Source organism: Papio anubis, chromosome 16, assembly GCF_008728515.1.
Source record: "Papio anubis isolate 15944 chromosome 16, Panubis1.0, whole genome shotgun sequence".
Taxonomy (NCBI): Eukaryota; Metazoa; Chordata; class Mammalia; order Primates; family Cercopithecidae; genus Papio; species Papio anubis.
Genome location: NC_044991.1, coordinates 70,961,687 through 70,967,715, shown reverse-complemented (window position 1 = coordinate 70,967,715; position 6,029 = coordinate 70,961,687).

Below are 6,029 nucleotides of genomic sequence, written 5' to 3'. Positions count from 1 at the left end.
CAGCGTGGGTCCTCTGTAAGCTGAGCGCCGGTCCCCTGGGCCCACTTTTTCTTTCTCTATACTTTGTCTCTGTGTCTCATTTCTTTTCTCAAGTCTCTCGTTCCACCTAACGAGACACACCCACAGGTGTGGAGGGGCAGGCCACCCCTTCACTTGGTGCCTGTTAATGGATGTATTTGTTGTTGTCAGAAATAAATGAGATAGTGGGGTCAGTTTCCAAAATCAATGACAGTTTGAATCAAATAGGCTTGAAAACGCGTGCCACCTCTGACCCTTGCTCCCTGTGTGGCCTTGGGAAAATTACTTAGCCCCTCTGCCCCTCAGAGGTGGAAATAATGTGAGAAGGAGAACAGTGCCTGTGCTGCACTTGGCCCTTAGAAAGCCCCAATCCACGCTCGGCGCCGATACCAGCTTCACGAATGTTCCCTTGCAAGTTCCAGAGACAGGAAGTGCTTCCTGAAGGGGTCCAGGTGGCTTCAGGCCCCCTTGGGTCTGTGAGTACTGGACCACATGCATCCCCAGATTAGAACTCAGGGACTCGGAATCCCCACATTGGGTCACAGTGGATTTATGCATCTCCAGACAGGACCAAGGGACTCATGCATCCCCAGATTAAACCACTGACCCACAGGGCAAGGAACAAGGGTGGTTTGTTCTCAGTGGAGTCTGGAGAAGGGGACTTAGAGTCGGTAGACTTCAATGGTGAGGGCAGCAAATGGGGAGTGAAATAAACCAACACCCTTGGGGAACTCTAAAATGCTCAAAAGGAAACTAAAACCCAAGGAGCAGAAGGTAACATCTAAAGTCACACCACCAGCAAAGGCCACGGAACAACAGAACTGGAGAAGTTCTTGGAGAGCATCTGGTCTAGTCTTCATTTTCCACATGAGGAAACTGAGGCCCAAAGAAAGGAGGAAGTTAACCAAAGCCACATGGTTCGCTTGTGGCAAAGCCATCCCTCAGACTCAGATCCCAGATCTGAGGTCTGGCGTCCCCTCAATTCCCCAACACCAGCTCCCACGTTGCACACCCTTCACCATCTAGCAGAGATCTCCCCAGGGCTGCCATGAGCTCCATGACACTCCAAGGAGCTGATGCAAAACATTTTGTTTTGCACTATGGCTGTGGTGACAGCTGAGTTAAACCGAATGCCACAGTCACAGTCATTATGCTCAGAAACTGAGCAAGAGTTCCATCTATTGGGGTTTCAGAATGAATCAGATTTCCAAACTCTCCTCTCTCCACCTCGGCGCATGTCTGTATATGGTAACCTTTCAAAAGTGAGACTAATAATTAGTCATCTTGGCCTAGTTCGAGACAACAGTATGTTCTCCAATTTCTCTCTGTTTTCAACAAGAGAGCCATGCCAACGGTAATGTTCACCGTGGTTAAACATGCTTCTCAGCTGGTCCCTGCAGGCGGCCAAGACAGCTCTGGTCCCCGCAGTTGCCCAGTGCTTCCCCACAGCTCTCTAATCAGGCTGTACCCTCAGACCAGATCCACCCCCACCCTCAATATTGACACCAACTGTGTACCGGGCACTACATTAGATGCTTTGAACTCATCATTACATTTTATCCTCTTTGCAAGATAGATGGTTCTCTTGCTGTCCCATTTGAAGATGGGAAATTTGAGAACCTGAGGGTACTGGTCCTTGTCTACTGCCCATACTCGAGGTCCAGCCAGTCCCTCTCTTCCTCCCTGCTCCAACCACACTGTTCTGCCAAGGCGGTGAGCTCATTTCCACCACAGGGCCTTTGCACGTGAGATTCCTCTGTCTGAAACACTCTTCCCTCTGACTCTGCCTGGTTCACATCTTCTCACCCTCAGATCTCAATTCAAGCATAATTTCCTAAGGGAAGAATCCTTCACATCCTCAGGTTCCTAGAGCTCTTTCATTCACAGAGCACCCTGTGAATCCCTCCTCCTTCAAGGCAGCTCCTATAAATTGTTATTTTAAATTTTTTGTAAAGATGGGGTCTTGCTATATTGCCTAGGCTGGTCTTGAACTCCTGGCCTCAAGCAATAAGGGATTATTTGCTGCTATCTGGCTCCTCCACACAAGCACGAATTCTAGGAGGGCAGGGATGGTGTCTGTGTTACCCACCACCATATCTCCACACACAGAAAGGACACATAGTAAGGGTTTAGTTCATCATATATTTATGGATGATGGATGGATGGGTGGTCAGATGGAGAGTGGGTAGATGCAAAATGCTTAACGAAGAATTTGTCACCCATCCAAGTAAGAGGTGGGCCCAAATGCAAGCCCAGGCCTCCGACCGGCAATCCCTCTCGGTGTGTGTGATAATCCTCTGCACACACACACATATCACCCCCAAACTCTGACCCTGGCAGACGGTGCCCACCTCCCTGGAGCGGTGTTCTCAAAACTCCCCTGACCAGCACCCCACTGTCCAAACCCCACAGCTCCCGCCACACACCTGGAGCTTCGGGGATGCTGGTTCCGTGGGTCCAGGAAGGCCCCAAACTCTACACTGTTAACAAGCGCTCAGGTAATTTAGAAGGGAGTGTGTGCTAGAGCTCGTTTGAGAATCTCTGGACTAAGGTGAGTCCAGGCAAACCGCAATCCCCAGGGAGAGGCACCCAGCGCCACCCCAGGCCGCCCACGCGGAAAGTGGCCGGGCGCCGCAAGCTGGGGCCGTGCTGCCCTCTGGTGGTGCATAGCGGCACTGCAGCCTCTGGGCACCCCAAGGGCCGTGGTGTCCTGGTGGCCCGCGTCAGTCTGGGTCAGTGCACCTGGGTTCCAGTCCCTGACCTTCCAGAGACCTCCCCAAGACTTTTTTTTTTTCTTCATAAATGGAACATAATCAAGGTTTCCCAAATTTCAGTTCTTTGGGTACCACCTTCATCATCTTGCCCATCTCATGTATACATACTATTCTGTACTTAATTTTTCTCTAAATTGCTGGGTGTGGTGGTGGCTGGTGCCTGTAGTCCCAGCTACTCAGAAGGCTGAGGCAGGAGGATGGATCGCTTGAGCCCTGGAGTTTGAGGCTGCAGAGAGCTATGATCACCCACTGCACTTCAACTTGGGCAACAGAGCAAGACCCTGTCTCAAAAAAGAAATTATTAAACATGTATGTATTATAATTCATGTTAAGAGAGAAACGAATACCCATAGTAAACAGGGGTGGATTTCACTTGCCATAAATGGTGGGCTAGGGGAGAGGAGGGGACTTGGTGGGGAGGGGATGAAAATAAAACCAGGATTACCAAGATTTTCGTAAATAAAAAGACTGCCATTTTACAAACAAAAACAAACAAGGGTTTTCCTAAGTGATGAAACTATAAAAAACAGCAAAGAAATTAGCATTATAAAAATCAGGATATCCGGGCACGGTGGCTCAGCATTTTGGGAGGCCGAGGCAGGCAGATCACTTGAAATCAGAAGATCGAGACCAGCCTGACCAACACAGGGAAACCCTGTCTCTACTAAAAATACAAAAATTAGCCCAGCATAGTGGTGCAGGCCTGTAGTCCCAGCTACTCAGGAGGCTGAAGCAGAAGAATCGCTTGAACCCAGGAGGCGGAGGTTGTAGTGAGCTGAGATTGTGCCACTGCACTCCAGCCTGGGTGACAGAGCGAGACTCCATCTCAAAAAAAAAAAAAAAAAAAAAGAAGTAATCAGGATAGTGCTTTCCTCTGTGGATCAGGAGGCTATCATGGGAAGAAATGGTGGGGGCCCCAGGGAACCCAGTTCTCCTTCTTTGTGTAGGACATTTTTACAGTGCTGTGTTAACCTGCACATACGAACTTTATGCATTTTTTTCCTGCATTTTATATGTCACAATAAAACATGTTATAAAAACAAAAAGTAACCAGTGAAATACAAGTAATTTACGAAGGCACACCTGAAAATAGGAGAGATGAGGCTAGGCACCGTGGCTCACGCCTATAACCCCAACACTTTGGGAGGTCAAGGCAAGAGGATTGGTTGAGCCCAGAAATCTGAGACCAGCCTGGGCAACATAGCAAGACCTTGTCTCTACAAAATATCATTTAAAACTTAGCCAGGCATGGTGGCGTGCACCTGTAGTCCCAGCTACTCAGGAGGGTTGACTGAGGCAGGAGGATTGCTTAAGCTCAGGAGTTTGAGGCTGTAGTTAGCTATGATTGCACCACTGCACTCCTGCCTGGGCAACATAGTAAGACTCTGTCTCTTAAAATAAAAGAGGGGGTGACACAGCTGCTTAGGGGACAGTTTCAGGGGTTAAATACCCCAGAAACAGAGTGACCATCCAGGGCGTCCTGTGTGAGAGGCAGCTCCAGGCAGCAGCCCTCCCCCTATCCCCACCCTCCTTTCTTCTTCCCTTCCCTCCCCTGAGCCCCCAGTATGGAAGCTCAAAGCTCAGAGTGGATTTATGGAGGCCAGGGTGGTGTGGTGAAAACAGCAGGAACCCACTCTCAGGGGACTATTAGCACCCCAATCACTAGGCGGATGGGGGAAATTGAGCTCCTTTCAGTTCAGTTATGAGCCCCAGGGACATTCATGGCTATTTACTGCTAGCATCTGTTCTGACTGGTTGATGCCTGTGCCATTCAGTTGTCAAAGATGTTTATGATCAGCCCTGCTGAGATGCATTAAAACACATGTGTATTAGTCCATTCTCACACTGCTAAAAAGAACTACCTGAGACTGGGTGATTTATAAAGAAAAGAGGTTTAGGCCAGGTGTAGTGGCTCACACCTGTAATTCCAGCACTTTAGGGGGCCAACGCAGGCGGATCACCTGAGATCGGGAGTTCCAGACCAGCCTGGCCAACATGGAGAAACCCCATCTCCACTAAAAATACAAAAAAAAAAAATTAGCCAGGCATGGTGGTGCGTGCCTATAATCACAGCTACTCGGGAGGCTGACACAGGAGAATCACTTGAACCTGGGAGGCGAAGGTTGCAGTGACCCCAGATTGCGCCATTGCACTCTAGCCTGGGCAACAAGAGTGAAACTCTGTCTCAAAAAAAAAAGAAAGAAAGAAAGAAAAGAGGTTTAATTGACTCACAGTTGCCCAGACAGTACAGGAAGCATGGCTGAAAGGTGTCAGGAAACTTATAATCATGGCAGAAGACCGGGGGAAGCAGGCACATCTTCACAATGGCAGCCGCAGAGAGAGAGCACAAAGGGGGAGGTGCCACACACTTTTAAACCATCAGCTCTCATGAGAACTCACTCACTATCATGAGAACGCAAGGGGGAAATCCACCTCCATGATCCAACCACCTCCCACTAAGGCTCTCCTCCAATCTGACATGAGATTTGGACAGGGACACAAACCCAAACCATATCAATATGTAATTACTGAAATTAAAACTGTCCACCAAAACACCATGAAATGTCACTCACATACCTCCAGTGGGGCACTGCATTTTAGGACGCGGTAGGCATTACCTGGCCCCTCCCAGGGCAACTCTAAGAACTACATGGGCACTCACAAGAGCTGAGCACCACACACCAAGTGTTCACTTGGTTAACGCAACAGCCTTCCAGGAAGCTGGCAGCTGGGATATCCCCAGCACGGAGGACAACGCCAAGTCAGACCCACAGGGCGCAGGGGCTCCCGTGAGAGCTCACAAGTACTCTGTGGTTTGCCTGTCTCTCCTGCCTAAACAAGGAGCAGCTGGGGAAACTCAGGCTGCCCAAAGCACCAACCAGTCCCTCTCTCCCTCCACCACCTCCTTGCTTTTTTTTTTTTTTTTTTTTCCCCTTCATTTTCCTCCTCTTTCTTCCAAGAAATTCAGAGTGCAGGTCCCACTATGAGTTCACAGGTGAACCCACCTCTCCCGACTTCCTAAACTGTGAAAGGAAAATAAAACTTGGGACTCCAATTCACTCTACCCAAAGGAAAAAAAATTAAACTGAAAGCTGAGTCATGCGAGAAACCGCCTTCCCTTTTGTGCCTAAGCAGATAGGTACAGATAAAAGGCCAGATATCTCCAATTACTCTGGTTCACCTTATCTTACTTAAAGTGCCAATTTACTGAGTGCTAGATGAATACGTAATTGACAA